General features: G+C 49.8%; 1 pseudogene; it reads right to left on the bottom strand.

The window, feature by feature from the left end:
* Positions 1-17,383, bottom strand: part of LOC123191655 (serine/threonine-protein kinase Nek3-like) — a 23,529-nt pseudogene extending 6,146 nt beyond the window's left edge.
* Positions 17,384-18,146: the final 763 nt, after the last annotated feature.

The raw sequence follows: 18,146 nt of genomic DNA, 5'->3' as shown, positions 1-18,146 counted from the left end.
AAGGGAGACACGAGGGCGAGAGTGGGGGTCGTGGGGGAGAGGATCTGGGGGGAGAGGGGGATAGGGTTCGGTCGGGTGTGGTGTATAGGCCAGGGGAGCGGGGGGAGGGGAGGAGTGGGCCGGGCTGTGGGGTGGCATGGTAGCCCTGTTGGGCCGAAGGGCCCAGGGGAGGGGGGTCTCTCTTCGTTCTTTTTTTGTTTTGTTTTTGTTTTACTTTTCCTTTTTACCGTTTTATTTTATTTTCTATTTATTTTAGTTTTGTAAAATATATAATTTGTTTCTAAAATAGTTACTACTTATGCTAATGCCACAATAACTTGGGCTCCCAAATAAATTAGTTTAATATTTTATATATTACAAAAAGTATTTGATTATTGGTTATAGCTACTAATTTGATTAGTTTAGTGCATTTAAACATTTTATGAAAACTTGTTTTCTCCACCAATATATCTTGTGAATTATTTGTGGGAATAAGAACATTTTAGTTTTGACTTTTTGAAAACTTTTGTTGTTTGCCATATTTTTAAATTTGAATTTGAATCGGTTTTTAAACTAACACGAGATTAGCAACAAAAATTGAGGTGACATGGCATCATTAGCAGAGGTTCACTGTAGGTTAAATATCCGGGCGTCACTTTTCATCTAGGGATCAATGGGCTCGCAAATTTTGTCAGTTTAGGAAGATCCGGCAGGTTCATTGTTTGGTGGTCGAGAGCATGATTAACTTTGGAGCTGGCAGTACAAGGTTTGAGATCACAAGAAGCTAGGGTTCCATGCGTGTTGCCGCACGCGGCCTGTTTGTCCGCCCGTTTGAGGAGGGTTGATTTCCATCAAAACAGCCAGTATTACGATCCAGCGGGACGGAGACCGACTCCGCTATTTTATTGTCGTTTTGGTACAAGAGCTGGTGCATGTGAAATTTGGATGCACAACAGTTGACATAGGTGGATTCACTTCAAATCACGAGGCTGCTGCCTTGCTGCTGTTACCATGCGCTACATCCAAATATCAGATCAGAACCAGTTCTAGGTACTGGTGGCCGGTTTAGTACTCACGTAGAGGCATTGAAAAAATTTGATATACCAGTTAATTAGGAACAAACCTATCCTGCTAAGCCGCCCGGCCGCTCCTCCTTCTGCTACGCCGCTCCGCCTTGCTGCTGTTGAACCGCCCTGACCGAGGGCAACCCGCGAACCGCCGCCTGGACCCCACCTCGGGTGTCTCCTTCTTCCGTAAGCTGCAATATCAAATCGCCATTCCAGACGAACCGCCTCCGCGCGCGCCGGCTTACCGCCAGCACCCGCTCCCTTGTCATCTTCTTGTAAAACGATATGTTTTGGGAAACTGCACGACACCCTAAACGGTTGTGGCTATCTCATATATATAGAAGTACCAAGAGGTACAATACATGATGTATACAGATAACTACGCATATACAGTCTAACACCCTTCCTCAATCTTAACTATGGCCTGAAGTACAAAGCAAGTTAAGATTGCGCCTACAACCTACAAACTGCGGCTGTGGAAGAGGCTTCGTGAAGATGTCAGCAAGTTGATCCTTGGAAGAGATGAACTTGATACGAAGTAGCTTCTGTGCAACACGTTCCCGAACAAAGTGATAATCAACTTCGATGTGTTTCGTCCGAGCATGAAATACAGGATTAGATGAAAGGTATGTGGCTCCTATGTTATCACACCAAAGGACTGGAGGCTGAGCTGTAGAGACTCTCAATTCTCATAATAAGGACTGTACCCATATGAGCTCCGCTGTGGCATCGCCAACCGCCTTGTACTCGGCTTCAGTACTGCTGCGAGACACTGTAGCTTGCTTGCGAGCATTCCAGGCGATCAAGTTAGGTCCAAAGAAGACCGCATATCCCCCCGTGGATCGCCTATCATCAGGACTACCAGCCCAATCCGCATCTGAGAAGGCCAAAAGCTCACAAGATGGTGCAGGCTGAAGGAGCAACCCATACGAGGCAGTGAGACGGACATAGCGAAGAATACACTTCACTGCTGACCAATGAGACGTCGTGGGTGCATGAAGATACTGACACACACGGTTAACTGCATAGGAGACATCCGGCCTGGTGATAGTGAGGTATTGCAGACCTCCAATGAGACTGCGGTACTCAGTAGCATCAGTAGAAGAGAGAGGGTCTCCATGAAAGGCAGACAACCGATCAGTCGCAGACATCGGAGTGGCAATAGGTTTACACTTCAACATACCCGCGCGCCGCAGCAAGTCCAGAGAATACTTCTTCTGAGTAAGAGTCAACCCATCAGATGATCGCGAGACCTCCAGAACAAGGAAATAGTGCAGAGCACCTAAGTCCTTGACAGCAAAATCATCACTGAGTGCAGTCACAAGACGATCAGTAGCAACATCGGAGGAACTGATCAATATGATATCATCAACATAGACCAGAAGATACATCGTAACCTCAGGACACTGAAGGAGAAACAAAGAGGTGTCAGCTATGGAGGGAACAAACCCAAGAGCCCGAAGAACTGAGCCAAGACGTGTATGCCATGCACGAGGAGCCTATTTTAGTCCGTACAACGCCTTGACAAGACGACAGAGATGCTGAGGACGTGCAGGGTCAACAAAACCTGGGGGCTGGTGCATATAGACCTCCTCCTCAAGAACACCATGGAGGAAGGCATTCTGCACATCAAGCTGACGAAGAAACCATCCTCGAGTAACAGCCAGAGAGAGCAGCAAATGAATAGTTGTAGGTTTGATAACTGGACTGAATGTGTCTTCATAATCAAGACCATATCTTTGTTTAAAACCCTTTGCTACTAACCGCGCCTTGTAGCGTTCAATGGAACCGTCAGCATGTCTCTTAACCTTGAAGACCCACTTGGAGTCAATGATATTAACACCAGAAACAGGGGGAACAAGTTGCCAGGTATGATTTTTTACTAACGCCTGAAACTCCTGTTCCATCGCAGCTCGCCAGTGAGGAATCCCGAGAGCAGCCTCAAAATGACGTGGCTCAGCTATAGGGTCAGCAGTAGCATGAGCAACACAAGCGGCAAGCCACGCAATAGTTTCGTCTGTGCGCTCCTTTGGGCAAAAAACTCCATTCTGACTGCGTGTGCGGGGGCGGAGCGTAACAGCTGCAGGCAGAGCTGATGAGACCTGGCTCAACTCAGTCGACAGAGGCGACGTCGAGCCTGCAGAAGCTGGCGACACGGAGCCAGACGGAGAGTTGCCAAGCGGCGTCGGGCTGGGCGGAAACGGCTCACTGGGAGCCGGGACAGCCGCCACCGAGCCGAGCAAAGCGGTCGCTCGTGGGGAGACCACCGGGCCAGGCGAGCCAGGCGGAACGGTCGCGCGCGTGGGGACCATCGGGCCGGGCGAGCCAGGCGTAGTGGTCTCGCGCGTGGGGACCATCGGGCCAGGCGGACTGGCCACCCGTGGTGCTGGCGGGGGCGCAGCATGTGCGGCCATACCAGGCAGGCCCACCCATGGTGCGGCGGGCGCAGCATGCCCGCCCGTACCAGGCGGGGCAAGGGCGTCGGGCGGGGCAGGGTCGGGTTGATGGGTTTGACCCGATATGCATGGCCCATGCACACGATCAACATCTCCTCCGTGATCGTCATCCGACACCTGATCAGTAAGGAGCTCGAGCCGGGCACCACGTCCAATACCTGCAGCATGGTTAGGAAGTAGCATAGGAGCATGTACAACATCTACAAATTGATCAGGCGAAGGTGTGGTGGAGTGCATAGGTGGTGTTGGAGTAGTAGAGTTGTCCGGAAGTGCACGGAAAGGAAATACACTCTCATCGAACACGACATCACGAGATATGTAAACTCGATTGGTGGGAACATGAAGGCACTTGTACCCTTTGTGGAGAGAACTATACCCGAGAAAACACACAGTTTTGACCGAAACTCTATCTTGTGTTTGTTGTATGGACGAAGGTGAGGCCAGCAAGCACATCCAAAGACTTTTAGAAAAGTGTAATCTGGGAGTTCATTGAGCAGGAGTTCAAGAGGAGTTTTCATTTTCAGAAGTCGTGTGGGAAGCCTATTTATCAAGAAACAAGCTGTTGAAAAAGCATCACTCCAAAACCGAAACGGAACGGAGGCATGAGCCAGTAGGGTAAGGCCAGTCTCTACGAGATGACGATGCTTACGTTCAGCGGTACCATTCTGCTGATGTGTATGAGGACAAGACACACGGTGTGAGATCCCAAGCTTATTAAAGAATGAATTGAGGTTGTGATATTCACCCCCCCAGTCAGACTGAACATGAATAATCTTATGCTTAAGGAGACGCTCAACATGCGCTTGAAACTGGATAAAAACATCAAACACATCAGACTTGCGTTTAATAAGATAAAGCCAGGTAAACCGACTATAAGCATCAATAAAACTAACATAGTAATTGTGGCCACTAACAGACGTTTGAGCATGACCCCACACATCAGAAAAAATAAGCTCAAGAGGGTGCTTGACAACACGACTCGACTCTGAAAACGGAAGTTGGTGACTCTTGCCTTGCTGACAGGCATCACAGATAGTTTCAGCAATTTTATTGGACACAACTGGAAGCTCATGACGATGCAGAACATGACGAACTATCGGAGCAGCAGGATGACCAAGGCGCGCATGCCAGTGCGTAGGCGACACACGAACACCACTGAAGGCTTGGAGAGGACTCGGTGTAGGAAGTAGGCGCGGCGTATCAAGCGCGTATAGACCATGGCGCAGATGACCGCTAAGTAGAACGTCCCTCGTGTCCCGATCCTTGATAAAGAAACGAAACAGATGAAATTTAGCAAGGACATTATTATCACGTGTAAGTTGAGGAACAAACAACAAACTACGTGTAGCAGAAGGAACTCTAAGAACATTGGAAAGATGCAATTTTCTCGAGTTGTGTGCAAGAAGTGAGGCCTGACCAACATGTGAGATGCGCATACCTGCTCCACTGGCGGTGTGAACCTGATCATGACCTCGGTATGTCTCCTGAGTGGAGAGTTTCCCCATCTCGCTCGTCAGGTGGTTGGTAGCACCCGTGTCCATGTACCATGTCGGATCAATTGAGTAGGACGGGGTGTGCCCGTGCTCATGACATGTCACTGCAGCAGCGGCCTGCTTCTCATTCCCTTTGCCGTTGTTGCCAAGGCCAAGGAAGTCCTTCTTGTAGTAGCAATGACAGCGAGAGGCGATGTGACGCTCAAGGCCACAAAGTTGGCAGGCCTGCAGAGTGCCACAGCATGGGCAGCTGGCGACCGGGCGGGCACCGCCAGTGATGGATGGCGGCTGAGCAGACCGCGGAGCCTGCTGAGACGAGGATGCCTGCTTGCCACCAGGCGGGAATGGCTTCTGCGATTTACCGCGGGTCGCGGCGTTGGCAGAGGCGAAGCTCGGGGAGGCACGGCGCGCCTTGATGCGCTGTTCGCGACCGAGGAGGCGCGCATAGAGCTCACGAGGCTGAAGGGGAGCATCGCGACCGTGAACATTCTCAATGAGATTATCATAGTCGTCGTCAAGTCCGTTAAGAACATGAGTGGTGAAGTCCTCGGGAAGAAGCGGCTGCCCGATCGAGGCCAGTGTGTCAGCGAAACCGGTCATCTTGTTGAAGTAGTCCGTGATGCTGAGGTCACGGAGCTTAGTCTCGCCCAACTCGGTGTGTATAGAATGAGCACGCGCCAGAGACTGAGAGGCGAAACTGGTGTGTAGCGCCGCCCATGCATCGCGAGACGTGGCGGCAAAAATAACCAGCGACGAGACGCTCGGAGTGAGCGAAGACTGGATGGCGGAGAGGATGGCCTGATCCTGAGCCACCCACGTGTGATACGCGGGATGATATGGCGGCGGGCACGGGAGGGATCCATCCACATATCCCTCCAAGTAGCGGCTTCGAAGGAGAGGTAACACCTGAGCACGCCACGACAAATAATTGTCCGGCGAAAGTTTCACCGGGAGTAGATGTGAGAAGTAGAAGGGCGACGACGCCATGGCATGATCCGTGTGAACGGACGGATGTGACGCGGGCACGGCACCATCGTACATCTGCGACGAGTAGGCGCCAGGCGGAGCAGCAGTATGCGCACCGTACGGAGGTGCGGCAGGCCCCCCGTAGGGCATGGTAGACACAGCTCCATAGGACAGCGGTGGCGCGGGGCGCCGTATACTGTTGCGGAGGCAGCGTTCCGGAGGAAAACGCGGGCCACGCGGATGACGGTGGCGGCGCTGCACCATAGTACCCTGGAGTGGCGCTGCACCATGGGGCGCTGCAGGAGCACTTGATCGGGGAGCCAGCGACGGAGGTGCGCCCTGGAGTGGCGCTGCAGGGGCACCCGATCGGGGCTGCATGCCCTGGATCGGTATAGCCGGAGGAGCCCCGTACATGGGCGGGACACCATACGCAGGTGCCGATGGGGCGCTGTACTGCGGGACAGCGTACACAGCTAGATTAGCGGGCGCAGGACCGCCGTAGGCCGACGGAACGTCGGGATTGATCGAACCACCGTAGAAGGTCAATGGAGGTAGATCGCCCATCACCTCAGATCCAATCGGGGAGCCAGGAAGAACGGCTCCGGGGGACTGGGCCTGCCACACCGTCGCAAGCGGGCGAGAGGCGAGGAAGGGCGAGACAGAGGCCGGCGCTGCGGCGGCGGCAGCCCGAACGGCGGCGCCGGCGGCGTATGCAGCGGAAGACATCGTAACCTAAACTGATATCATGTAAAATGATATGTTTTGGGAAACTGCACGACACCCTAAACGAGTGTGGCTATCTCATATATATAGAAGTACCAAGAGGTACAATACATGATGTATACAGATAACTACGTATATACATTCTAACACTTCTGCCATACGTCGCGGCCGCCGTGAGTCGCTGCCCTCACTTCGCCTTAACCCGCCGTGGTTGACCCACCGTGGTCGATCCGTCGTTGCTCCGTCCGAGTCAAACCGACCTGCTGCCGCCTACTCCAAGCTGTCGTCGACTTGCCTCTTCTACGGCGAGTCACCACCAAACTGTGCCCGGCCTCATCGTTCACCACCATCACCTTGAGCCGCCTCTCCTTGTTGTGTCTCCGAAGCCTTTTTCAGTTCCAGGCAGGCCTCAAACTACTTGGCCGGTTGTCAACTAGTATAGCCTTGAGCTGATGGGCTTCGCCTTCGCCTTCCGCCGGCGCACGCTTCCATGGCTGTTTCAGCGCCGCCTCACACCACCACCTCAGGAGCTCCATCGTTGAGTCGCCTCGGCCGAGCAATCTTACGGCGGCATCACTCGCTCTATGAATCGCCGCGCACCTAATGGCCGACCGGCCGTCTTCCTTGCTGGCATCACTTCTGAGCCACCGCTGTGGGTCGTCGCCTCCGAGCCTCAAGTTTCTAGCTCCCGCGGCCTCACTTGCCATCGGGACAAACCTCTAATTCTGGATACGCTAAACCGCCGCGTCGGATCAACTCCGCCCAGCGTAATCAGATCAAAACGACCACCATGGCCTCTTGTCTGAGTCACTGTCGTGCCTCACTTCCCATCCGAGTCGCCATTGGGCCTTGCCTCCCCTGAATCGCCATCGCCTCCGCCTCGTTGCTTCGTTAGTATAAGTACGACTTGAAGGGGGACTCCGGGTTCGTTTCTGTTTTCAATCCGAGCCACGACCAGTCCGCCTCGTTCCTATGGCACAGAGCCGCCCCCGGCCTTGGCCACACACCGCCCTCGCCGGAGTAGGTCTTTGAGCCACCATCCAGGGCCTTGAGCCGGTTTTCTGTAGAAACTTAAAACCCCGCCTCCGAGTGGCCTACGAATTCAGCGACCTCGTCTCTGCTTCTAAGTCGCCCAAGGCCTAACTGCAGTTCAAAGATCGAGTCACCCCGCGGTCGTGATCTTGACCCGTACTTTTTCTCGCCGGGTGTGTCCTCCCTGTAATGACCTTGAATTGCCTCCTCCTCACTGTTGCGGGTTGGTCTGAGCTAAACCGCCACCATGGATTTGCCTCGCGGCAGCCGTCAAGCCGCACCGTGAGCAACGTGCCGTCTCTGCGACATCAAGTCGCCTCTGCTCGCGAGCCGCTGCCCGCACTCCTCCAACCTGCCTCGCTCTGCCTCGCTAGGGGACACCACACCTGCAACCATGCCAACCTGCCGGCGCCGTGACTACACCGCTCCAAGTCACCGCCGGCCTGCGGGTCGCCTCTCACGGGTGTCTGCCTCAGGCGTGGCTCATAAGTGAGGTGAGCTGGAGAGGTAGAGGTCGTTGCAAGACCCCATTCGGATGACTCCAACTCGCCGCTATGCGTCGGCCCAGCCGGATGACTCCATTGTGAGCCGCCAGTCCAGTGTGAGCCGCCAGTGGCCACGTCAAGCCGCTGGTGCCCAGTTCTACAACCACGGACAAATCCTCGCTGAGCTTGTTTTCGTGGCCTGTGCGCCCTCGCCCATGTTTGCTAGCTAGTGCTAGTTTGTGCTTGCGCATATATGGTACAGATAGAGCAGAGCGGAGGCCGGGAGTAGCACATACGCCTGCAAGTTTTCTGATACTTTGTTAGAACATGGAAAGTGCTAGATGAAGCACGTATGTCGGCCGTTTTGGAGCTTTGTCATAGTAGCCTCAAAGTGTTGGTTGCTCCCATATGCTTCTCTGACAGAGGAAAAAGATAAGATGAGGCCAAAGGAAACAAAGTGGGCCAGTACTGCTGATTGATCAAACAACACAACCTGCCACATCAGTCAAAGGGCAAGAACGTGGGCATCAATTAGTGCTATTTAGTACTCCAAATTCAGATGAGCTGTGTCCGTGTTCGTCTGACAAAACATCCCGTCTGTTTTAATAGCACATATTAATTTTTATGTGAACAATTACTCTGGTCTATGGTATTGTTTCGCAGGACAATTGTTCATTATAGATGAGGCGTTATGCTGCAAGTATGAAGCATGCACTAGCAACGTTCTGCAGTGACATTTTCGTCCGAGCCACACTACCCGATGAACAGACGTGCACAAGTCGCCGCTCCTATGACCTGGTCTACATCAACTTGCCCGTCCGTGCGGTTTACTGCGCCTACGATTACCTGCCCGTCCGCATCGAATTATAATGCCACAGCTAACTCGCCCGGCTTACCGCGCTTGCGATTGACTTGCTCATCCGCACGGCTTACCGTGCTTGTGATTGAAGGCTGACTCATCTGTCTGCTATCGCGACCGATTCGCCCGTGATTACTTTTAGCTTTGCCGTGGTGATCACCAACTCCGCGGTGGATATTTCCTGTCCTAACATATCAGGTGAAATCCATTCAGTATATTTTATATATTACATATTGCTTTCTTTAAAAAGAGCAATTACTCTGGCTTGCAATTTCTCCAATGCATGACAAGTTGTCTACTGCAAAAGGGATTATTATAACACTGAGCTATTGAATGACTTATACCGGTTTATATCACGGTCAAAAATGGAGAATCTCAAGACAACTCCTCGAGTAGCTTAAGACTCGGGGGCTATGATGACATGAATTAGCAAATATCGTGAGATTTAAGACCCCGGGTCATTGGAGGGAAGATAACCCGATCCCAGAGGCTACTGCCATATCGGTAAAAATTTAAAGGCCGTCAGAAAATTTCCGGCCCACAATGATGCTTCAGTTTACAATCTGTCTCAAGGTAAACCTGTCTCCCACAAAGCTTTGAAGCTATAAATATCCGGTTTGAAATTCCGGTTTAAAAAGAATTCATCTCTCGCAAGTTCGTGTTTTCAGAAAAAAATTACAGGGACCAAAGAGATTTTGATGCACAACACAACTCAAACATAGGCACCCGGCGAGCACAGCTCAGGAATATATCACTTGGGGGCTTCTGGCTTATTGAGCTAAACTATGATTACCCTTTGATCCGGCTCATAGCCACATTTATAGGTCATTTGGGGCTTCCTGTTCAAACATAGGTCATATTCGAACCAAAGAGAACATAGCTGTCGGTACCCTCTTGATCGGCGCAACACCAAAGCCACTGGGGGCTACATGATCGTATTCGAATCCTAGCTTAACCCCTTTGGTCCAGTTTACTGATCATATTCGAATCAGAAGCCTAAAATTCTTCTTTCTATTTTGCTTAAGTTTTTTGAAAACAGTCTTTTGGGTTTGTCTTGAGACTTTTTGTTCATATCTGAAGCATATATGTGGTTTTGATTAACCTGGCTTGACTTTGGATGATAAGTCGCCATATATGACAATCATAAACATTTGGAAGTTTTGGCTTCTAAAAATTGGGTTATCGCCCTTACTACATAGGTATCCTAAACCGGCAGTACGATTCAATATCACAGGAACCGGTTTTCCAAACCAGATTATATTATTCAAATCTTTAATAGCCAACATGGCTGGATTTTTATTATGGTTATCAATAGCCAATATTATGATGGAGGTCTTCATAGTCGCTTTAGCGCAATGGTTATTATTTTATTAATGGACATGATTTATTTTTACAATGGAGGGAATAGTCCCGAGTCGCTGCAGGCTTACCACCCGGTACTTGGGGGCTACATTATTCAAATTGAGATTACATCAAATATGCAAGTCCCATGTCACTGCCAGCATGCACCATGGCACTTGGGGGCTAATGTAAAGTCATTTTTTATCAACTTATTGAAGATCCGACTCATCCCATTGTAATGAGCCAGCCCTTGGGGGCTACCAATTGCTCATGTCAAAAATTCAGGGTACACAAGCCTTAGTTCATTGTATTGAAAGATCCACTACTCAGTTTGTAGAGTACAAAGCTCTTAACCTTATGGACATGGGTTCAAGCCCTATGGTGGAGATTACATCATATGATGTTATTATCAATGAATTATATATAAAGTCCCAGCTCAATATTATCTTACTGAGCCGGCCCTTGGGGGCTACACATTGCTGTTCAAGTTTACATGATCATATTTATAAAGTCCCTGCTCATTACGGCATAATGACCCGGCCCTTGAGGGCTACACTGATTGAAGTTTTTGTGAGCATAAGACAATTACAAGTCCTAGGTTGATGCAAGCATGACAACCCAACACTTGGGGGCTACATATGTGGAATATTCAATTTTGACTAGTGACTGAAGATGAGTAACATGGATTTCTTCAAAGTAGTAATATTTATATTGAAGCAAGTCTTAAGTCATCACTTTGTCCTGCTCAAGACTTGGGAGCTATAGGTAACACGGATATAAGGGACAACTATTTTTGAAATCTCTGTTTTGAGCAAACCAGATTGACCCGGCGTCACCAATCATTATGACCTAGTGTCTGCAACAATCATAGCCCGACGTCATCAATAATCATGAAACAGCGTTGGCAACAATCATGAACCGACGTTGGCAACAATCATGACCCGGAATTATTAGTTTTTATAACCCGGCAATGGTGGTAATCATAAACCGACATGTTCTACATCTTCAAGCCGGCTGAAAATCAGATGATTATTTCAAGACCAATATTTTTGTTATTATTGGGAGCTGAATCAAATATTCTTCACAATATATTTCTGTGAGAAGCCAATGCCAGCAAATTGATTATGAAGCTGGTCTATTGACCCGGATTTTCTAGAAGGAGGAAATAACAAGGACTTAAGGGTGATCAAGTACCAGCTTACAAGAACTGTTAACCCGGAGCACAACTTGTCAAAATTGTTCTTGTGTTTATTTTGTAGGATAAGTTTACCATGGATAAATCCAAGCTAAACTGGGGGCTAATGTAGGCGATATACCCCGCGGTATGACCCGGCCGGATGTATGACCTGGCCAGACTTGGCGACTCACTGGTGACCCGTCCGGATCCCTCCACTCACTGATGACCCAGCTGGGCCTGGTGACTCATTGGTAACCCGGCAGGAGGGTCAGAGGAGCGACAAGACCCGGTGGCCCAACGTGTGGTTCAAGGAAGGCCGTCTCGTATTATGGTAGGCCGGCTTAAGATGAAAGGTATAAGGAAAATTTCCTTACAAAGGAAGCAAGACTAGGACACCACTTGTAATAGAATAATCCTAATCCTACTAGGACTAGTCATGTAACCCTCCCCTTCAACATATATAAGGAGGGGCAGGGCACCCCAAGAGGGAGAAGTTCCACAAGTTAGACAGATTAGGGTTAGAAAAACAAGTCTATAGCTCTCAAGTTAGAGCACCCGTGTAATCGTGATCATCATCATCAATATCAATGAAGCAGGATGTAGGCTTTTACCTCCACCGTGAGGGGCCGAACCTGGGTAAAACCTCGCGTCTCTCGTCCCACTCAACCCCTCTCAAGATACCAACTAGATACATTGGCCTCACGACTAAGTCCTTTCAACGAGGACATCTGCCGTGACAATTCCATCACATTACCCTTTGTGTACTCGTGCCCATGCACCGTGAAATGCTAGCAGGAGCATCACCACTAACAAGTCTAGCAAACAAATGAGACCGTGGCAACACATTGATATCATTGAGAGTACCTGGCATACCAAAAGAACAATGCCAAATCCATAAATCCTCAGATGCTATGAACTCTAGCACAATTTTTACCTTACGAGACTTGCCACAAAATTTCCCATGCCATGCCTTCGAGCAGTGTTTCCAAGTCCAATGCATGCAATCAATGCTTCGTAAGATGCCAGGACAACCTCGCTTCTCATTTGTTGCCATCAACTGTATTGTGTCTTACTTGGTGGGTGGACAAAGATACACATGACCAAAGACGCGGATCATCACTTTGGAAAACCTACGCACTAACTCAATTGTAGTATCTCCGCCAATGCGAAGATACTCATTGGCATAGTCAGTCGGGATACCGTATGTAATCACACGCCTAACTGCGGAGATTTTTTGGTAGGCGCTAAAACCCAACAAGCCCGCGGCGTTTCTCCGTTGAGTAAAAAACTGACAATTGGGCTCGCAAGCTTGCACAATTTTTACGACGAGTGATCAACGCATTTGGTACCTTCTCCGGAAGAGATGCGGTGGATAGGTTGGATTGTCCGCGAAGTAGTCTTGCATCAACATCATATTCCCAAGAGACCGGTTGAGAGAGATGCAAAGACGACCGACAGTCAAACCTCGTTGTCTTTTATGGTTTCGATCCTCCACCTCCTTCACGGCTAGGACCACCATGACCATCTGCTGACGATGGCGCTCGAGCATCGATTCCACGTCTCAGTCGTCGGACGAGGAAGAATCCTCGAGCAAAAATTGCTCGCATGGGCTCAAATCCATCTATAAAAATGGAATCTAAGCTCGCATCAACGAGATTTCTACGACCAAGCTAAAAATAGGAAGGAAAAGGACTCACCGGGGCGGCGGGGCCAGCGGCGGTTCGACAAAACAGGGGCTAGCTTCTGGGGTGGGCGGCGGCTCAAGGCGATCGATTCGGGGCGGCGGAGGCGTCGCAGTGGCTCGACTCGTGTCGGATCTGGGGCGAGCGGCGCGATTCCGCTGGCCAAAATGGTCGAAATCACAGGCAGCGGGCGACTGCAGGAGGGGATGTGGGGAGAGCGCGTACTGAAATGTCCCTCTCACCAACCACTTTCACGGGATACAGAGCACCTACGGGGCAGGGGAGGAGGGGCTGTGCTTTCGCGGGTCGGAGGGTGGATTTTACCGCGCCACTCAAATTTTTTTACGGGTCAGATGCTTTAAGGTTTATGTCCAGGTCACTTTTTTTGGATAAAACCATAAACTAATGGTTATTTTACGGGTCGGGGCGATTTAAAGGGTCTGCTAGAGTTGATCTTACGTGATTGGTGATATCAACTGGCTAGTGTTTGCAATGAAATATGAACGATAGCTGGATGTTAACTAACGATGTTTGTGTGTGTACTCAGGTTCTACCCCCTTGTTTTTTTAAAGACCCGATTTGTCCGGCTTCATTGATTTAGGAGAAAGGAATGGGAAATACAGTGTGGTTCAAGTGATTATCGGCACAAAAGTTGTGCAAAAAGGAGAGTAAAAACATCAAACAAAGGGCTCAAGAGCCGCACTGGGCCTGTTATCTCGCAGTATCAACACCGAATGGGGGCTCTAGGCATGCCCTTCCGGCGACTCTCCACTGGGCGTAATCCAGCATGATAGCTTGCTATACATAGTCCATGCATGTCAGCTTCCCTAGATCAGCATGGTTCTGAAGCCTTTCCTTGCTCCAGCTGGTGTGCGACGAATCATCTCTTGGCAGTGCTGCATGGAAGTGTGTGGAGGGGAGGACTAATTTATTACTACAAGTTGCAACTCCGACAACTCATTTTTAGCCTTTCTTTCTCTAAAAATCAAGTTCGGTCCATCCATGACGTTTGACAAGGGGCCCATCAAGCATACTGACTCGTTCTTGAGAGTGGTTAGTTTCACTTGGCGCTAAATTCCTCTATAACTAACTTTACAACTACTTGCATTGCTTTCCTCTCCATGTTTCTTTTTATTCCTGTCATGATATACAGTATGTTTTTATTCTCTAATACAAAGATACACAGGTCTCCTTTGTTTTTAATGGTTTTTACTGCGTATAAGATTCTAACCTTTTGTATGGCCAAATACTACATACCTCCTCTTTATGAGCTGTTCTAGCATGGAATGTTCTTGCAAGTTCTAGCCATCTCCTAGGAGTCGAGGACGCCCTTCGTGGAGTAGGTGCTGGTGACCTTGTTTTTGTTTTCAAAAAGGGGGTTCGCCCCAGCCTCTGCATAAGAACAATGCATACAACCCTGATTATTACTAAGCAAAAGGTCCAACACAAGTCTCCAAGTCTCAAAACAAAAAAAGCTCATGAAGAGCAAAATAGTAATAGAAAAGCCGCAACCGGCTGGCATAAAAAGATAGGAACACTAAATGCCTATCCTATTACATGACCGCCATCCAAACCGGTTGAAAATATCCCGTGCTACCATCTCCCATCGGGTAGATCCAGTAACCAAACGCTCCCTGGCCTCCGTCGGAGTGAGTAGTGACCACATACGAATCAACGCAGTGGCTCAAAAGATATCCTGCAAAAAATGAATATTTGTTGTTCTGTTAAAGACCAAATCATTTCTGCAGTTCCAAACTGCCCATAATAAAGCACATACTCCTACATGAATGTGTCTCGCTGTGTCGAAATCAATCTCATCAAGCCACGTTCCAAATAACGTGGTGATAGAATTCGGAGGAGTAATGTTAAAAGCTATGTGAACCGTCTGCCACATAATTTTTGCAGAGGGCAATCAAGAAAGAGATGTTTGATTGATTCATGTTGGTCGCAAAAGCTACATCTTGTAGAACCTGTCCAATTGCGTTTCGCCAAATTGTCCTTAGTTAAGATAACTTCTTTATGTACAAACCACATAAACACTTTGATTTTCAAAGGTACTTTGACTATCCAAATATGTTTCGTTCGGGGAATCGCGCTAGAGTTGATAACATCCAAGTACATGGATTTAACCGAAAACTCTCCATTCTTAGTGAGTTTCCAGCACAACTGACCGGGTTGTTGAATATTGAGCGGAGTAGACTGCAGTACTGTTCCAATGTAAGCGTATCACTCCAGGCTACGAGATTCTTGGAGGATACATGGCTAGGGGAGATGCCCCTTTCATTTCAGCTCATCACTCTGCCAGAAGAAGCATGATCGATAAAAGTCTAATCTCTTCCGAACTCCAACAGGAACCTAAAAAAAGGAGAGGAGAAACATGGGCATACTCATGAGGACCGAATTAATAAGGATTAGTCGGCCTCCGTATGACATCAGCTTGCCTTTCCAGCAGCTCAGTTTCTTCTCAAATCGATCCTCAATGCACATCCATTCTCTGTTAGTCAGCTTACGATGGTGAATTGGTATACCTAGATACGTGAAAGGTAAAGCTCCCAATTCACACCCGAACAATTGTTTGTATGCATCTTGGTCATCATTAGCTCTTCCAAAACAAAACAACTTGCTCTTGTGGAAGATAATTTTTAAACCGGTCAATTGTTTGAATAAGCATAACACCAGCTTCATGTTTCACGCTTTTGCCAAGTCATGCTCCATGAAGATGATAGTATCATCAGTGTACTGTAGGATGGATACACCTCCGTCAACTAAGTGCGGGACGAGGCCACCTACCTGGCCCGCCTCCTTAGCCCTTCCTATCAAGATTGTCAATATATCGACCATTATGTTGAATATAATAGGTGACATCGGATATCCTTGCCTCAGTCCATTATGTGTTTGGAAGTAGTGACCTACATCATCATTCACTTTAATCCCAACACTCCCTCTTTGCGTGAAAGAGTCTACCTTAAAGTTTATATAACTAATTACTATAAGCAGTTGTTTGGGCCTCTGGAGGATAACTTATCATGTATCGCTTCTTTGACAACTTCCTTCATGACCTGGACTGATAACTTACCCATCTGTTGATGAAGCAATTCTGGACAATCTTTTGCTATTTTGGTAGACTGAGGACCTCCATGGATCGCAGTGGCATTGTCAAATTCCACAATCCTCTATTATTTAAATGAATGGCTGTTAGTGTATTGGGGTTTGCAATTGTCTTCATCATCAGAACATGCGGTCTTATGTGCTTCATGTCTGGTAAGAAGTATAGTTGGGAACATACTGCATGTATGACTTGATTTCGATTGGATTTTCAAGCCATAGGGTTGAAGTTGCGGATGGTTTAGCAGATCTGCCGCCTGAAAATCACAATCAGTATGAGGCAGTGAGATGCGTAAATGAGTGCAGAAACAAGAGTTTATTCATTAAAGTAAAAAAATACGATGTATGAAAATGACTCACACTCGGTCTATGATCTAGACTTCTGCTCGCAACATGCTTTTGATCAGTCCCCTACAGCATGATATAAATATACGATAAAAGTTTCAGATGTCATGAATAGCTCACAAGAATTTCATACAAGTTAATGCATTACAAGTGCATACAAGGCACCCAAATGAAATGACTGAGCACTGCTTCCCCACCCGCGACGCTCTCAGGGGGGGCGGCTTGGGTGAAACCTAACGCAGCCTTCGCCGCTCCCACCTTCATCCCCCTCGCCACCGTCGGGCGACCCGTCGGGCAGAGCCCATGCGGCAGCCAGCGGCGGCAGGCCTCTCTCTCTGGTCGCGCGCGGAGGCCGGCCCTGGACGGCAAGGCGTGCGTCGCGGAGCTGCACAGCGGGGAGAATTCGGCTCTCCGGCCTCTTCTGCGGCGCGGTGGCGCTGGGGCGACAGCCCCAAGAAGCGGCGGCCCCCTCCTCTCTGTCTTCCTTGTCGTGGGGAGCGGCGGCTGGCCATTTTGGCGATGGATCTGGGCTCCTTTTCTTGGATCTGGTGGGTGCACATCATCGACGAGATGCGGCGGTGCTGGCCATCCTGGCCGCGTGGGTGGCAGGGAGGATGCGCGTGGTGGAGGCCTGATGGCTCTCGATGGCGGCGGGTGGAGTTGCTGATCCCATCCTGCCTGGCCGGAGACAGACTACTCGGCCGGGCTTGTCTGGCGAGGTTCTATGGTGTGCCCTGGCTAGCGTGGTGCTAGCTAGGCCGCCTGGTCTCCTCGTGCTAGTGGCCTCTATATGGTGTAGGTGGTTCCGTCGATGGTGGGTCTGGCACTACTCGCTCCCGTCGCTGGTCCGTTCGTGGATGGTGGCAGGCCGGTGATGCAGGTCTGTTGCAGCGTGCCGTGGTGGTGGCCCCGTGGTGCCTTGCAGCAGCGGCTGGTCGTGCAGGTGCGTGCCCTGCGGCTCTGACGGTTGGAGCTCCCCAGGCGGCGCAGGTTGGGCCGTGGCTTGGTGTGGTTGCGGCTCTGGCCATGGGTGGCTCCACAGTAGCTTGGCAGGTCGGCAGCGGCAGCGGCGGGCATATTTTGGCATCAGCTCATCCGTTGGCGGCTTGTGTCAGCCTTCGATATGTCTCCTCGTTGTTCGGGTGCTATTTCCGTTGAAGGGACGACCCGTCGCTCAGTGCTGGCCGATGGCCATGGCCGCACGGGCGGCGTGGTTGTCGGGGAGTGGCGTTCGGTGACAGTGAGTGTTGGCCAGGGTGAAAACCTGCTCTATCTTCGGACAGACCGGCGGCGGCGTAGCTCGTTCCCTTCTTGAAGGTGTCGTCGCAGCTCTCTTTGCCCGTCGCGTGGCTCCAGGGGAAACCCTGATCATCAGATCGGGCGGTGTCGGCACTCTGGTGTCGTAACCTTCCTAAAGGGATTGTCTTGGAGTCCAC

This window comes from Triticum aestivum, chromosome 2A, assembly GCF_018294505.1.
Source record: "Triticum aestivum cultivar Chinese Spring chromosome 2A, IWGSC CS RefSeq v2.1, whole genome shotgun sequence".
Classification (NCBI taxonomy): Eukaryota; Viridiplantae; Streptophyta; class Magnoliopsida; order Poales; family Poaceae; genus Triticum; species Triticum aestivum.
This window is presented reverse-complemented; position numbering and strand designations above follow the sequence as displayed.